Source organism: Homarus americanus, unplaced genomic scaffold (genome assembly GCF_018991925.1).
Source record: "Homarus americanus isolate GMGI-L3 unplaced genomic scaffold, GMGI_Hamer_2.0 scaffold13284, whole genome shotgun sequence".
In the NCBI taxonomy this organism is placed as follows: Eukaryota; Metazoa; Arthropoda; class Malacostraca; order Decapoda; family Nephropidae; genus Homarus; species Homarus americanus.
In genome coordinates, this window is record NW_024750842.1 from 495,001 (window position 1) to 513,675 (window position 18,675).

At 45.2% G+C, this 18,675-nt stretch overlaps 1 pseudogene; it reads right to left on the reverse strand.

The window, feature by feature from the left end:
• The window catches only part of LOC121854223, a 108,667-nt pseudogene extending 90,213 nt beyond the window's left edge, over positions 1-18,454 (reverse strand).
• Positions 18,455-18,675: the final 221 nt, after the last annotated feature.

Genomic DNA, 18,675 nt, shown 5'->3' on the forward strand with positions numbered 1-18,675 from the left:
ACCCAACCAACAACTTCAGTCATTCCTACACCACTTGACTGAGGCGTTGACCGAGGGTAAAGCGACTTTGTTCCACACCGAGGCAGCTCAAAGGCCCGTAACTAACTGTAAAACGGGGCTCCACTCTCACTCACCTGACTGTGGAGATTTAACTGAAACTATCAGTCACCCCCTTTACAGTTAACAGTGAGTATGAAACTGTTAAACTATGACTGTGGTAAAGTAAGCTAGAGATTTAACTGGTTTTGACTGTAACTTTTCAGCTAACTGTTCAACTCTGACTGTTAACTTAGCTAACTGTGTATGAGTTTAGGTGTACAAATTCTTGCCCTCTCACCCCTCTCGCCTCACCACTCTATTCCTTCTCGTTTACACCTCCTCCTCCTCATCCTCCCCCATCCCACTCCCCCTTCTCCACCCCACCTCCACACTCCCCCAACACACCTCAGCCTAGCAACACTCGCTCCCTACTCCTCCCCAACACACACACACACACACACACACACACACACACACACACACACACACACACACACACACACACACACACACAGGACGATGCCATGTTGAGGGCCAAGTTATACCTTCACACTGGCACTACCAGTCGGCCACCTCCCGGTCACTGTCATATTCACAAGATGGTGGTGGTGTGTGGTGGTGAGGATTGTGGTAGTTGTGGTGGGGGAATGGTGGTGGTAATTGTGATGTTGAGTGGTGGTAATGGGTGGAAGTGGTGGTAGTGGGTGGAGGCAGTGGAAGCAGTGAGTAGGGGTGGTAGTGGGGGTGGTGGTAGGGGGGGTGGTGGTAGTGGTGTGGTGGTAGTGGGGGTGGTGGTAGTGGGGGTGGTGGTAGTGGGGTGGTGGGAGTGGGGGGTGGGTGGTGGGGGTAGAGGTAGTGGTGGAGGTAGGTGGGGGGTGGTGGTAGTGGGGGTGGAGGTAGGGGTGGAGGTGGTGGGGGTGGTGGTGGTGGGGGTGGTGGTTGTGGGGTGGAGGTAGTGGGATTGGTGGTAGTGGGGGGTGGGAGGTAGCACAGGGGTCCAGACTTGCTTATTTATTATTTGTAGAGGTGGGTCGTGTAGCCTCAGGTGAGGTGGGGGTGGGTGGGTGGGTGGGGGTGGGTGGGTGGGTGGGGTCTTGTTGCTACACAGGACAGGCTAGCAATTTCTGCCACTGTTGATATTGTTGTTGTTATTGCGTCCATTTGTTGCCAGAGAGAGAGAGAGTAAGTGTTTGAAATAGACGAAGTTCTAAAAGTTATTCATTTAAATCGAGACCAATCTCCTCCCTCTCTCTCTCTCTCTCTCTCTCTCTCTCTCTCTCTCTCTCTCTCTCTCTCTCTCTCTCTCTCTCTCTCTCTCTCTCTCTCTCTCTCTCTCTCTCTTCTCTCTCTTCTCTCCCTCTTCCACCACCCCATCTTCCCCATCATCATCATTATTCCAACATATAAACCATCTACTCCCTAACCTAACCTAGCCTAACCTAACCTAACCTAACCCTAGCATACCTAACCTAACCTAACCTAACTAACCTTTTAAAACTGGCCCTCCAAAATTACCTCACTTTAGTATAGAGAAAGCGTCTGTGTGTCTGGGAGGAGGAGGAATGTGTCTGTGTGTCTGGGAGGGGAGGGAATGTGTCTGTGTGTGTCTGGGAGGGAGGAGGAATGTGTCTGTGTGTCTGGGAGGGAGGAGGAATGTGTCTGTGTGTGTCTGGGAGGGAGGAGGAATGTGTGTGTGTTCGGGAGGGAGGAGATGTGTCTGTGTGTCTGGGAGGGGGAATGTGTCTGTGTGTGTTCGTGGGAGGAGGAATGTGTCTGTGTGTCTGGGAGGGAGGAGGAATGTGTCTGTGTGTGTCTGGGAGGGAGGAGGAATGTGTCAGTGTGTGTCTGGGAGGGAGGGAGTGTCTGTTGTGTCTGGGGGGAGGGGAATGTCAGTGTGTGTCTGGGAGGGAGGAGGAATGTGTCTGTGTGTGTCTGGGAGGGAGGAGGAATGTGTCTGTGTGTCTGGGAGGGAGGAAGGTGTCTGTGTGTCTGGGGAGGGAGAGGAATGTGTCTGTGTGTGTGCTGGGAGGAGGAGGAATGTGTCTGTGTGTGTCTGGGAGGGAGGAGGAATGTGTCTGTGTGTCTGGGAGGGAGGAGATGTGTCAGTGTGTGTCTGGGAGGGAGGAGGAATGTGTCTGTGTGTCTGGGAGGGAGGAGGAATGTGTCTGTGTGTCTGGGAGGGAGGAGGGAATGTCTGTGTGTGTCTGGGAGGGAGGAAGAATGTGTCTGTGTGTGTCTGGGAGGGAGGAGGAATGTGTCTGTGTGTGTCTGGGAGGGAGGAAGAATGTGTCTGTGTGTCTGGGAGGGAGGAGGAATGTGTCTGTGTGTGTCTGTGAGGAGGAGGAATGCTGTGTGTGTCTGGGAGGAGGAGGAATGTGTCTGTGTGTGTCTGGGGAGGGAGGGAGGAATGTGTCTGTGTGTCTGGGAGGGAGAAGGAATGTGTCTGTGTGTGTCTGGGAGGGGGAGGAATGTGTCTGTTGGCGGGTGTGGAGGTCTCACTTCATCATCAGTTGCCGCTCAAGGAAAAGTTTTGGCTAGCAACAGAGTTTTTTGGTGTGTGTGTGTGTGTGTGTGTGTGTGTGTGTGTGTGTGTGTGTGTGTGTGTGTTTTAAGTGTTGTTAATATGTTGTGTTGTGAGTTTTTGTTTTTTTGTTTTACTATCTGCTCGCCTGTCTGTCTGTCTGTCTGTCTGTCTATCTAACAAAGAGGTAGGAAACATCTGAAAGACGAGATAAGCGTGCATACCTAACCTAACCTAACCTAACCCTAACCTAACCTAACCTAATCCACACCAGGTAGCATAAAGGTGTTTCATCATCAGGTGAAATAAACTAAGGTGTAACTAGTCCTCAAGTGCTCGTTAACTCTCCTCAAGGTCAGCAACACTTATAAATGACCCAAATTAGGGACATAACAGCCAGGTCTTCTGCCTATTTCTCAAGTTACTCATTAAGGCTAATTAGTACTGATTGAGCAGGTAAAGTTGGATAATTGAATTGGGTAGTTAAAATGCAAGACGTAGTTTAGTGTGTAAGTTGAACAGTGTGGCCGTGAATGGTGTGTAGTTTATTAGGTAAGGTAGGTAGGGTAGGGTAGGGTAGGGTAGGGTAGGTTATAGTTGGATGAGGTTAGGTTAGGTTAGGTTAAATAATAAGCTGTTGTAGTTAACCCTGACAACAATAAACACCTGCCAACACCTGACGGGAGTTGTCCAATAAATAACAACAGGTATTAAGTGAGGTCATCTATTTAAGCTTCCAACACCAACTACTGCCACCACCTGACACCTCAGCCGTGACCTGGGTAGGAGGTCACCCCTCTTACCCCATGGCCTCCTCTCCCATGGCCTCCCTACCCCCCCATGGCCTCCCCCCCCATGGCCTCCCAACCCCCATGGCCTCCCAACCCCCATGGCCTCCCTACCCTCCCCCATGGCCTCCCTACCCCCATGCTCCCCCCCCATGGCCTTCCCTACCCCCATGGCCTCCCCTACCTCCCCCATGGCCTCCCTACCTCCCCCATGGCCTCCTACCCCCCCCATGGCCTCCCTACCCCTCCCCCCATGGCCTCCCTACCTCCCCCCATGGCCTCCCTACCCCCATGGCCTCCCCTACCCCCCATGGCCACCTCCCCCATGGCCACCTCCCCATGGCCTCCCACCTCCCCCATGGCTCACTACCCTCCCATGGCCTCCCTACCTCCCCATGGCCTCCCTACCTCCCCCATGGCCTCCCTACCTCCCCCATGGCCTCCCTACCCCCCCATGGCCACCCTCCCCCATGGCCACCTCCCCATGGCCTCCCTACCCCCATGGCCTCCAAACCCCCCATGGCCTCCCTACCTCCCCCATGGCCTCCCTACCCCCATGGCCTCCCTACCCTCCCCCATGGCCTCCCTACCCCCCATGGCCTCCTACCCCCCATGGCCTCCCTACCCCCCATGGCCTCCCTACCCCCATGGCCTCCCTACCCCCATGGCCTCCCTACCTCATGGCCTTCCCTACCCCATGATCTGTTTATATTCGGGTGTATGTCTGTTGGAATAAGGACAGACAGACAAGACGCACAGACAGCACAGACAGACAGACAGACAGAGACAGCAGGACAGACACACAGACGGGAACGACGCTATACACTTTAATTAAAATGACGAAGAGAAAAATTAATACATAAATAAATAAACACATATTAACCACAAGCGTCCTAACCTACCGTAGAGAGAGAGAGAGAGAGAGAGAGAGAGAGAGAGAGAGAGAGAGAGAGAGAGAGAGACTATAACCCCTACTCAGACCTTAAACACGTCGCTTACACTCAGGTGAAGAACTCAATTAATATTCTAATCTAATAATATTCTCGTTCTGTCATACATCATTCAATAACTTTTAAATACCTGACGAATATCAATTATTCATAACTCCTTCATAATTATTCATACCTACACATAATTATTCACAATTTCTACATAATTATTCATAACTTATTTTAGGTGAACTTTCGTCTCTTTTAATGTTAAAAGTTTTAGCCACAAGCAAAGTAAAAGTTGTGTGATCAGAGAAAATCTTTATATCTTGGTGAGTAAAACAACTTTATTACTTAATGTTGTAACGAAAACACAACTACTTGCTTACCTAACCTAATTTAACCTAACCTAACCTGACCTAACCTAAACCTAATTTAACCTATCCTGACCTAACCTAAACCTAACCTAATTTAACCTAACCTGACCTAACCTAAACCTAACCTAATTTAACCTAACCTGATTCTAACCTAAACCTAACCTGACCTAACCTGACCTAACCCACCGACCTTTACCTGTTCATATCGACCAATCAACTCATTCCTAATTATGTGGTCAAGAATACCTCGTCTGTCTCATTCCTGTGTGTGTGTGTTGAGGGCAGGTGGCGTCATGGAGAGAGCCACTGGGCGGATATATCAATTCCCACCTCTCATCTCCCTCTTCCTCTCATCTCCCTCTCACCTGTCTGTCTGTCTGTCTGTCTGGTCTGCCTGTCTGTCTGTCTGTCTGTCTGTCTGTCTGTCTGTCTGTCTGCCTGCCTGCCTGTCTGTCTGGTCTGTCTGTCTGTCTCAAATCATCAGCTGTCAACACCCACACTATTCTACCCACTCCTCCTACGCCAGACAATGCCCTCGTCCGCTGCCAACAGTCGGTGCCAACATTCCCACGCTGACAACACCCCTTTGACCACTGCTTATTTATATACTGTACAGTGCTTGAGTAAGGGCTGACCTATTGCTTAAGTGAGAGCTGACCTATTGCTTAAGTGAGGGCTGACCTATTGCTTGAGTAAGGGCTGACCTATTGCTCGAGTAAGGGCTGACCTATTGCTTAAGTGAGGGCTGACCTATTGCTTAAGTGAGGTTGACCTATTGCTTAAGTGAGGCTGGTTCATACCTCAAAGGGTTAAACCATCACCACTACTAACACAACCACACCACCACCACTACCACTTCACCACTACCAACATCACCACCACTAACACTACCACAACACCACCACACCACCACTACCCCATCATCATTACTAACACCACCACCACACCTGTATCTAGGATAATTATATTTTATTTAATCCCAATTTAATACCTGGTTTTTACCTGTTAGATAAAACTTTTTATTCATGGAAAACAAATCAGGACGATGTGACGCCCAGGGTGAGGGGGGAGAACCTTCCTGTAGGGACGGCGCCTCACCCAGGAGGGGCGGCGCTGCTCCCCACAAGGTGTCCACTCCGCCCAAGATGACTGGGGTGAAGAGCTCAGGTTACGGTCATCTGTACCCTCCACCCCGGCCATCCTCGTCAGTAGGTTTCTCCAACCCCACCCCGACGCCCACCCCGACGCCCACGCCCGCCCGCAGTGAGTCCCCATGCCCAGACAGCTCCTGCACTAAAACAAATGACAATCTGCATCCGTATGTAGATAATTTAATACAACGCCCCTGGCCACAAGAGTCACGGCCGTCACAGATCAGTTCCTCAGTGACACAGGGGAAGAACGTCACCACAACGCAACACCTCGTCACCGAAACCTTTACGTTGTCATCTGTTGGTGATGACGCAGAAGTATGTTTCGGCCCGAGGACCCACCAGCAGGTAGCATACACGGTTCACCAGCAGGAGGACAACACGACTCGGCAACGACTGGTGGACGAGGATTTCACCTACCCGAGATTCCTGTTTGGTGAGGGCATAGCAGCCGGGGTCACCTCCATAGCTTACGTTAAGGGTAGAGACCAACAGGGTCAAGACCTCGGTCACCAAGCTCGCTACATATGGCTGACCTACCCTGACGGTGACCTCACTAAAATCATTCTCTCCGGGAATCTTAATGTGAACTGATCTTAAGAAAAATAATCTATCTATCTCCTTTGTTTGGTCATAAAGTACTGTTTCATTATTTACCCCTGTAGTACTGTTCGTAAGTACTGTATCATACCCCTGTAGTACTGTTCATAAAGTACTGTATCATACCCCTGTAGTACACCAGACACTGAGGCAGTCTTCTAAACATATGATCAATAGTGTTTGTGTTCATTTCACTTTACTGAGTTCTTTAATTTCCTGTGTCGTGTTTATGTGTAATGTCTGCTCTACATAATGTGTTGGTGGCCGTGTGTGTAGTTTATATCGAGAGATTGTTATGTAATAATAATAATAAGCCAACCTAACCTAACCTAACCCTCCAATACCTCTATACACTTTTATAATCCAATAAACAGTTGTTAAAAAAGCCCCTTAAAAAATGTATTAATAAACTTTCAATTGAATTAATCTCTCACTTTATCTCTTCATTTTTCCAATCACCAAAATATTAAGTCAATATATATATAAATAAATTAGGCTGTAATTAATGTTGGTTTTTGTCAATAAAGACTATTTTTGTTACACTAATTCACTGATTCTTCACCAATAAATGTAAAATGATAGAGTGTAGCATTGTGTGTGTGTGTGTGTGTGTGTGGTGTGTGTGTGTGTGTGTGTGTGTGAGTGTGTGTGTGAGTGTGTGTGTGAGTGTGTGTGTGTGTGGTGTGTGTGTGTGGTTAGATTATTTTTATACACTGACGTTGTTTAGTAAGAGTTCTGACCCCCGCCCCCACCACAATGAGGGTGACTTGACTACCCCCACCTACCCCCTTCAGGCACTCCGTCACGCACGTCCTGCCAGGTGATCAACACGCCCACGAGGCCGTCATCACCTACGGCGCCTGCTGGAGGGTGCCAAGCCCTCACCACGCTGGGCAGAGTCCTGGTGCCATATGACGGAGGAGAGAGAGAGAGAGAGACTGTAGCATCAACCTCCCCCCAGTATATATCGCCCTATACTTCACGACCAAACACACACCATCACTAACTACCACCCAAACAGTCCCCTAATTGCCTATTAACTCCACTTCTATAATCCAAAGGTAATTATTCTCCTTAGCCATCTCATTATACCATTAACTTTAACCACAGAACGAGAGAGGGAGAGAGTAATTATCCCTCACCTAGTTCAGCTCTGGTAAAAATCTCCCCAATTGCTTAATTTTGGCCTAACTACATCTTAAAGCAGAACTGAAGAGCCTATATTATATTATTATTTTTTCTTAACTTAAACTCCATACAAGGTTAGTGACCTGAAGGAATAAAAATAAAAGTTTTAAAGTTTCAATCACAAAAACTTTAACAAAGTTTCCGGATTTTTTTGGTTTACTGTTCCTTCACTCTGTTGTCGTGTGTGTGTGTGTGTGTGTGTGTGTGTGTGTGTGTGTGTGTGTGTGTGTGTGTGTGTGTGTGTTATTGGTATACACTCCAATCATTACCTGACACACGTAATCTCCCATCCTCATCCTTCCCTCTCATCCTTGTCCCTCTCACACCTCCCTCTCCCCCCTTCCTCTCACCCTTCCTTCACCCTTCCCTGTCATTCTTCCTCTTCATCCTTCTCTCTCATCCTCCATTGTTCCCACTCCTTCATATTATCACACCTATTGTTCACCTCTTTGTAAGTCTTCATCATTCTCTACTTGTGATTTATCTTCCTTTTCCATGTTCCTTCCATCACCCTTCCAACGCCCCTTCCATCACCCTTCCAACGCCTCTCTTCCATACCTTCCAACGCCCTTCCATCACCCCTCTTCCAACGCCCCTTCCATCACTCCTTCCAACGCCCCTTCCATCACCTTCCATCACCCTTCCAACGCCCCTTCCATCACCCTTCCAACGCCCCTTCCAACGCCCCTTCCATCACCCTTCCAACGCCCTCTTCCATCACCCTTCCAACGCCCCTTCCATCACCCTTCCACCCCCTTCCATCACCCTTCCATCACCCTTCCATCACCTCTTCCAACGCCCTTCATCACCCTTCCATCACCTCTTCCAACGCCCCTTTTCCATCACCTCTTCCAACGCCCCTTCCATCACCTTCCAACGCCCCCTTCCATCACCCTTCCAACGCCCTTCCATCACCTCTTCCATCACTCCTTCCATCACCCTTCCATCGCCTCTTCCATCACCTCTTCCATCGTCTCTTAATAGATGCATTGTTCACAGCGTCAGTCACTTTTATTTTAATGCGTATTGTTTAATTGTGTCAGAGAGAGAGAGAGAGAGAGAGAGAGAGAGAGAGAGAGAGAGAGAGAGAGAGAGAGACAGTACCTGGTGAGCGACCCATCATTAAGGAGTTCCACAGGTGACCACACTAATGACCACAACCAGAACGCCTTTATTGATGGATCCCCAGAGACTGACCTGAGGGGAGGAAGGAAGGAAGGAAGGAAGGAAGGAAGTTTGGTTGAGGGAGGTGACCTATTGGGAGTTAGGAGGGAACTATAGGAGAGATACAACTCCTTCCCAGATACTTCTCTCTCTCTCTCACCCACCCACAAACCCATGAATGACCCCTCTCACTTCCCCGCCACCCTGCCACCCTACCACCACGCCACCCCTACCACCACGCCACCCTGCCCCATACACTACCACCCTACCACCACGCCACCCTACCACCACACCACCACCCCTACCACCACGCCACCCTACCACCACACCACCCTACCACCACGCCACCCCTACCACCACGCCACCCTACCACCACGCCACCCCTGCCACCACGCCACCACACCACCCCTACCACCACGCCACCCCTGCCACCACACCACCCTCACCACCACGCCACCCTACCACCACGCCACCCTACCACCACGCCACACCCTACCACCACGCCACCCTACCACCACACACAACCCTACCACCACGCCACCACACCACCCTACCACCACGCCACCCTACCACCACACCACCCTACCACCACACCACACCCTACCACCACACCACCCTACCACCACGTCACCCTACCACCACGCCACACCCTACCACCACACACCACACCCTCCCACCACACCACCCTACCACCACACCACCCTACCACCACGTCACCCTACCACCACGCCACCCCATTTTTCCCCGGCACTAGACATTACTAAAACTCGGTTCATTTACATAAGACAAAGACAAAGACAGAGACAGACACAGACAGAGACAGACAGACAGAGACAGACAGACAGAGACAGACAGAGAGACAGTGTCAATAGTGAGACTCGACTCGTATATCTGCCAAGGGAAGTATTTATAAGCAGTATTTCCTTCGTTTCTTTTGAGAGATGGAGAGACACACTGACTTATGTGTCCTAGAGAGAGAGAGAGAGAGAGAGAGAGAGAGAGAGAGAGAGAGAGAGAGAGAGAGAGAGAGGTATAGGTATTGATGATGATGGTGGTGTTTAGGATGAAGAGGAAGAAGGAGGAGGAGGAGAGAATGAAGAGGAGCAGGAGGAGGAGGAGAGGATGAAGAGGAAGTCTACAGGTGTACAGTAGACACATCTCTCACGTACAGTACTAATTAACGCCACACCTTAGACAAAACTACCGTCGTGGTGGGCGTGTTGGGGTGCTGAGGTAGGCGCCTGTGACTATGTGGGCGTGTCAGGAGCATGGTGGGCGTCTCAGAGCTGTGGTGGCGTGTCAGAGCTGTGGTGGGCGTATCAGAGCTGTGGTGGGTACCATGACTATGGTGGGCGTGTCAGAGTATGGTGGGCGTCTCAGAGCTGTGGTGGGCAAGGCCAAGACTATGTAGGAGAGTGTCAGGAGTATGGTGGGCGAGTCAGAGTATGGTGGGCGAGCCAGGAGTATGGCAAGGCCCCCAGAGCTGTGGTGTGGGTGTGTGCTTCCTCAGTGCTGGGTGGGCGTATCAGAGCTATGGTGGGCGTATCAGAGCTATGGTGGGCGTGTCAGAGCTGTGGTGGGCGTGTCAACTCCAGCTATCTAGTAACGGGGCCCCAGGTGTAGTGACATCTCCTCTATCACCTGAGAACTCCGGGATAATTACCTTAATAAACAGGTGACTTAGGTCCTTGTCACACGCCTCTTAAACTCTGTCTCGCTCTCTCTTTCTCTCTCTCATAGGAAGGCAGGTCCACCTCTCTCTCTTTCTCTTACTCTCTCTCTCTCTCTCACTCTCTCACTGTCACACAAAGAAAGACAGACAATCCCAGGTCATAAATTTACCACAACTCCTAAATTCTCTCTTCATCATGAGGGAGACGGGACCAATTCCTCTTAATTTAAATACACGAGACGATTTACTCTCTCTCTCTCTCTCTCTCTCTCTCTCTCTCTCTCTCTCTCCAACACACACAGACACTAATCTTGGGTGGGGGGTGGGGGGTGGGGGGTCAGAGTTCTCCCTCAGGTACACAGTTGGCCGTAAAAGTCACCCGTATTTTTGGCCATCATTGTAACAACATTTTACAGCAGTTGACACCATAAAACAGCCGACCACCGCGTCATTCCCTCATGTTTACCCAGACAAAGCCACATTATTCAATCATTCACAGTGTATAAATGAACCACAGTAGCGTGAATGACAACTTGATTTGATAATTTGGTGGGACGTGATTTTTTTTTATTAATTTTTTATTCATTTTTTTTTTTCATCGTGTTGAAAGATTATAAAATTACCTTCATTAGTGTTTACTTCTACTGCTTAATTACCAGTCAATTTACAGATGTTTTATATAAATATACACGAATTTATTTATTTTTTTATATTAATAAAAAACAACTATTTTTTTTAATTTAGTCGTAATAGTCCAATTAATTCTGAAGGTTTGGTCTGAATGGTAGAAGAAAAAACTCAGAAATGCGATCAGAATTTTTTGGAAAAAACAATTTGAGAAAAAAAATCAGAATTACGAAAGAAAAAAAAAGGGAATGTCGGAAATATGTGAGTCATATGAACTGCCGCCGGCAACTGTGGTGAACTAGCTCTCTCTCTCTCTCTCTCTCTCTCTCTCTCTCTCTCTCTCTCTCTTAGGAAGGTACGTCTAGCTCTCTCTCTCAGGAAGGTACGTCTAGCTCTCTCTCTCTCTCACTAATAACAATAGGGACAGCTTTACACACCACTCACTCTGCGGTCATCACCCGCCACATTTTAATTATCAATCCTCATTAATTATATCCAAACTATATTATTATAATCACTAGTAAACGTCATCAACTAATAATTACCTAAATAATCGCCCCTAAACCTCCTATTGACACCACTGATGACGGAACGTAATTATTGTAATTGTTTCTAAAATTATAAACTATTCAACCTTACGTGATAATTAAACAAGGACTTTATCATCATTAGTATTAGTATTATTATATTTTCACCCCCAGGCCCTTTAAAAAGTATTCCAAAACACTAATTATTAAAGAGACCTTAATCTTACATAATAATTACTCATACGTGGAATAATTAATACATGGAAAGTAATTTATTTATTTATTTATTTTATTTACTGTATTTATCTATTTTATTTTATTTACTCATTTATTAATCTATTTATTAATTTTATTTATTTAAGTCATGTTTATCATTTCGAGTGACAGGTGAAGGACATACGGCTGAGTGATATAAACTGGAGCGAGGAGACGTGATGGTGAACTTCAGGTGTAGCGTGTGCTGTAATTACCTGTCCTGATAGTTGTAATGAAGACGAGTACAGATACAGAGTGAATTAATTATCTTTTACTATTATTACCCTGTTATTATTATTATTATTATTATTATTATTATTATTATTATTGTTATTATTATTCCTGACAAGACAATTAGTCATATGTTGCTAATCGCCTTAATAGAAAAAGTATTCTATTACCGTGTTTCATAATATATTTTTTGTTTATTTACAGAAGGTTTTAATCATTTTTCAGTAAGATATTAAGAAAAAAATTACATTCACTCTCCCTGATTTACCAGACAGCTCCATATTACCGAGCCCTCCCTCAGCGGCCAGTTCAAGGACCACCTACCATCCACTAGAGTGACCCTATTGTCTGCCTGAAGTACGAGTGACAGCTGCCCCGGGGGAGAGAAAAACGAGACCCAAGATGTCGTACCGCGGCGAGAGTAACGAGATAAGACGCTTGTAAAATATAATATAAAAGTCAGAAGCGACCCGACCATCACCTAGTTCTTTTTTTTTACGGTATTGGAGTAAGTTACCAGCGGTCTTTATTAACGCTATTTATTTCTTATTGGTGTTACTTCGTGCTGCAATTAATTTACAATATTCAAATTTATTATTATTATTATTATTATCATTATTATTAACTTATAAATAACTAACTTTAGTACAGTATATATTTTAAGTCTAATATTCCTGATAATATTTTAGCTGGGGCGGAACATAACCACATTCTCCCCACAAGGTACAGTAAATACTCCCTACTATCACCACTACTGTTCCCTCATCCATCACTTACACACAATATAACTAAACAAACCTTATAATTATTACTAAGTATTGTGGGCGGCGGGGGGGAGGATTTTCAGCACGGCAAATATTAAAGGGGAACTATTGTAAGCTACAGCCGCGCTACAAGAGATTCTGTAACGGTTATTATGTATTCGTGTAATTCACAGCTACGTGTATTAATAATATCTGGTGTATGTGAATGATGTTATTATGTGTGGAGGTTATCATGAAGGCTGGCAGCTGTCATGGCGGCGTGTCATGAGGCAGTATGTATAACGGCGCCAATAGTGCGCCATAAAGTCTCCTTACTTCTGCTGCTGCTGCCGCTGCTACTGGTGGTGGTGATGGTAGTGGTAGTAGTTGTAGTAGTAATAGTGATACGGCTCTAAAGTAAATCCCCACGTACATTTCCCCCTCCCCAATCCCCTCACCTCCCTCACCACCATCTACCCCCTCCCATCATCTACCTCCTCCCATCCCCTCACCCCCCTCACCACCATCTATCGAGGTCAGAGTTATGAATTAGAACTGTTTTAAGGATAATGTTTACACCTGGATATCCATTAATTAACAACACTATAATATACATTACATATAATAATAATAATAATAATAAATAATAAATAATAAATAATAATATGCTAACAACAACAACAATATGTAACTAACTAACAACAACAACAACAACAACCAATAATATTAATAATAATAATAATAATAATAATAATAATAATAATAATAATAATAATAACAACAATAATAATAATAATAATAATAATAATAACAATAATAATATTATTAATAATAATAATAACAATAATAATAATAATAATAATAATAATAATAATAATAACAATAATAATAATAATAATAATAATAATAATAACAATAATAATAATAATAATAATAATAATAACAATAATAATAGTAATAATAATAATAATAATAATAATAACAATAATAATAATAATAATAATAATAATACTATTACTAATGTAATAATAATAATAATAATAATAATAATAATAACAATAATAATAATAATAATAATAATAATAATAATAATAATAATAATAATAATAATAATAATAATGATAATAATAATAATGATAATAATAATAATAATAATAATAATAATAATAATAATAATAATAATAATAATAATGATAATAATAATAATGATAATAATAATAATAATAATAATAATAATAACTAATAATAATAGTAATAATAATAATAATAATAATAATAATAATAATAAACTTACCTTCCCTCAACCAAATTATCGCCTCAACATATTGACTCAAACAACAACTATTTCCATAAACAACAACAACACAATTATTACTAACTAAACTATTTTGCCTTCACTGTACACTTAAACCTCTATATAACGCACTTATCTCCATATAATCCGCTAGATGGAGGAATTTTCACATCTAACGGATCCTCGATATAACGGATTTTCACCTCTATATAGTTCAGTTAATAGAGGTTTTACATCTAACGGACCCTCGACATAACGGACCCTCGACATAACGGACCCTCGACATAACGGACCCTCGACATAACGGACCCTCGACATAACGGACCCTCGATATAACGGACCCTCGATATAACGGACCCTCGACATAACGGACCCTCGATATAACGGACTTTCCTCCCCACATACAATAGAGGTATTAACAACGCCAGGTGTTATACCCTAAGTTAAGACCTTTCAATAACCTCATTAACTGAAGTCATTCATTACGTGTGACATCACTTCTTGGACATCATCTTACATCAGTATAAATTAAACTATGAATTAAATATAATATAATCTAACCTAATTAACTTAAAACACACGGAGTACTTTATCCTTTAATGACCTCACCTGGCGCCCAATTAACTTCTCTTTTACCTTATGCATACATCACGCTATCCCATAAGAGTATTAATTATATCATGTTAAAGGGTTAGGATAGGATAGGTTAGGTCAGGCTAGGTCAGGTCAGGTCAGGTCAGGTCAAGTTAGGTCAGGTCAAGTTAGGTCAGGTCAGGTTAGGTCAGGTCAGGTCAGGTTAGGTTAGGTTACTAAACAGAAGAATATAAGTAATTGCCCTTCAATAACAACCCCCCTCCAGGTAATGAACGAACACATACAGGTATTACTCTTAATGACTCGCCTTTCACACACACACCTGGCCACTAATAGCCGGAATAATTAACACCTCATCTCGCACCTGCAGTTGAATACACACTCATTACCTTCATTATTTCAGTATCAGGTGAGTGTGAGGCTTCATTAGGGCTTCAGTATCAGGTGAGTGTGAGGCTTCAATAGGGCTTCAGTATCAGGTTAGTGTGAGGCTTCATTAGGGCTTCAGTATCAGGTGTGTGTGAGGCTTCATTAGGGCTTCAGTATCAGGTGAGTGTGAGGTCAATAGGGCTTCAGTATCAGGTTAGTGTGTGAGGCTTCATTGGGGCTTCAGTATCAGGTGAGTGAGGCTTCAATAGGGCTTCAGTATCAGGTGTGTATATAAAGTTAGCCAATGGAGAGAGAGATAAAGATGAACGGACAGGTGTAGATGTGTACAGGTGTGACTAAATTAATTAATATGTTGGATACCTGTTATTATTGAGTTATGTTGGATAGGGGTGTGACAGACAGACACCAAAGACACATATATACACGATACATCATACATAATAAAAAATATACATCAGGCACAATACATCACAAAGAGTATACATATTATACTGTGTGTGTGTGTGTGTGTGTGTGTGTGTGTGATACGTAGTGAAGAGTGTATTTTGAGAGGCCAGGTGAGTGTTTATGACGTCAGATAATCACAGGTGTCTGGTCAGGTAAATCCACACACCTGGGTCTGTATTGCTGGTGGACAGAGGCGCTTGTTCTGTGCACCTGTTGATTAACTTCCAACAGGTGTACCTAAATCGGGGTCAGTGGGAGGGAGGAGAGAGGAGGGAGGAGAGAGGGAGGAGGGAGGAGGGAGGAGGGAGGGAGAGAGGGAGGGAGGAGGGGAGAGGAGGGAGGGAGAGAGGAGGAGGAGGTGGGGAGGGAGGAGAGAGAGGGAGGACTTCTCTCTCTCTCTCATCATGACGGGCCGCCCAGGTTCACAGTACACACAGCATCACACCTGATATTGAAGCCCAGTTTGGTGTTGGTGATGAAGCACTGAGTGAGTCATAAAGGTGTGTGTGTGTGTGTCGAGGGGGGTCTTTATTTAGCATCACTGTACTGTATTATGGCAATCAACTATATTAGCGGCACCACTATGGCAATAACTATATTGTAGGCACCACTATGGCAACAACTATATTATGGCACCACTATGGCACCAACTATATTATGGCACCACTATGGCACCAACTATATTATGGCACCACTATGGCACCAACTATATTATGGCACCACTATGGCACCACTATATTATGGCAACACTATGGCACCAACTATATTATGGCACCACTATGGCACCAACTATATTATGGCACCACTATGGCACCAACCATATTATGGCACCACTATGGCACCTATCTATATGGCACCGCTGTAAACCAACTATATTATGGCACCACTATGGCACCAACTATATTATGGCACCACTATGGCACCAACTATTGTATGGCACCACTATGGCACCAACTATATTATGGCACCACTATGGCACCAACTATATTATGGCACCACTATGGCAACAACTATATTATGGCACCAATTATGGCACCAACTATATTATGGCACCACTATGGCACCAACTATATTATGGCACCACTATGTACCTAACTATATTATGGCACCACTATGGCACCAACTATATTATGGCACCACTATGGAACAACTATATTATGGCACCACTATGGCACCAACTATATTATGGCACCACTATGGCACCAACTATCGACAACACCTGTACCTCCTTCTAACATGTAGCTTCCATTACCACTATGAATAATGTAAGGCAAGGCAGAGTCTCCCTTTTCACACACACACACACACACACACACACAGAGTCTCGTCTTGAAGGGAGGAGCCTATACTGAGCCTTGCTGGTGCCACCTTGACGATATATTACCTTGAGAGGGTGGTGGGTGGTAGTGGTGGTGGTGGTAGTGGTGGTAGTGGTGGTAGTAGAGGTAGTGAAGAGGAAAAGAGACCCATCACTGTGTATGTATGTATGTATGTATGTATGTATGTCAGTCGGCAACATTACCAGAGAACAGGAAGAACAACACTGTTTATAAATCCGGTTTATACAGTAGTCAAGACAAACCCAGGGCCTTGTTTATCGGGGAAGAAAAGCAATGACAAAAATTGTGAGAATCGGCCTTTTAAATACGGTATAGAATCACTGGGTCAGAATCAGTGGGTCAGAATACGGTACAGAATCACTCAGCCAGAATACGGTATAGAATCAGTGGGTCAGAATCAGTGGGTCAGAATACGGTACAGAATCACTGGGTCTGAATTAATCACTGAAACTGTGGTCCAGATTCTGAATGATTCGCTCCCTCGACAAGAATGAGAATCAATAACTGAATATGTGGAGCCTGAAGGAGGTAAGAGACTGAAGGGGAGGTACTCACTGGTGGGGCTGGAGGAGGCGTGTAGGGTACTCATGATGACCTCCCTGAAGGTGAAGTGGTAGCGCCTCAACACCTCCTGAAGGCCGGGCTCTCGGTTCAGGCTCATGATGGTGTTCTTTATGGTGCTGTCGTATTTTCTTCTTGAAGGTGGAGTAAGGGAGGACGATGCCGATGGTGAGTCTTTTCCTCTCCACCGGGGTCGTGTGCTCATCCTCCTGCTGCTGGGGTCGCTGACGGAGGATGGGGCCGCCTGGGAACCTCCGGGGGGTGGAGGAGTACTGACTGCCAGACTGAGTCAACAACACGGCGAGGAACACGATGCAGACAAACACCACGTGGCTGTTCATCCTGGTTCCTTCTTCACCACACCACAGCATCCGTACACACGCACATGCACGCACACACACACACGCACGAGGAGAAGAGGATCAAATTTCACGGTTAAGAGACAGAATCCATAAAAAAAGATCAAAATCCCGAGGAAGAAAGATTCAGATCCCAGGAGATGGGATTAGATACCACGATAGGGAATTGAAGTCCACGCTAAGGCATCCTGACAAGTGGTAGGAGTCCCTAGTAGAGGCATGGCAGGAGCCTATGGCGGACTCCTGAAGGATCCCAACAATGAGATCCCACGCTAAGTCTCGGCACCGCCACCTGACTCACTTCGTCCACCTCACCATCTCTCACCATCACTACACACTTTACTCATCATTACGACCTTAAGTAGTGAAGATAATGAGTCACTGTTCATCACTCCTGTCGTTAACCACACTAGTTCACTTATCACTATCAACACACAAGGTCCTTCAGTCGTGAGGGATAAAGTTTCAGTGTTTGCATCACAACTCTTGACTCACGCTGGGGTCAATACTTCAACATCTATCATAAATCATTTTCGATTTTTTTCTTCTCATTACCGACGTGTTGACAGTGGCACTCACAGCCGTACACCCCGGGACCTAACGACGTCCCCAGCAGTAGTGAGATGTCCCTCGTGTTCCTCCCTGCCTCCACCACCAGCTTCCTGTAGGGGGAGAGGAACAACAGGTTTTAGCTTAAAGTAACGTTACAGCAACAACCTCAACACAAAACATCAAAGCGACAAACACGACACAAACAAACAAGACACAAACACGACAAACAAACATGACACAAACAAACATGACACAAAAAGAAAACGAAAACACCGCCAAAACAGAGATGAATTTCATGATTTTTTATTTTAGCGAGAAGTGAGAAT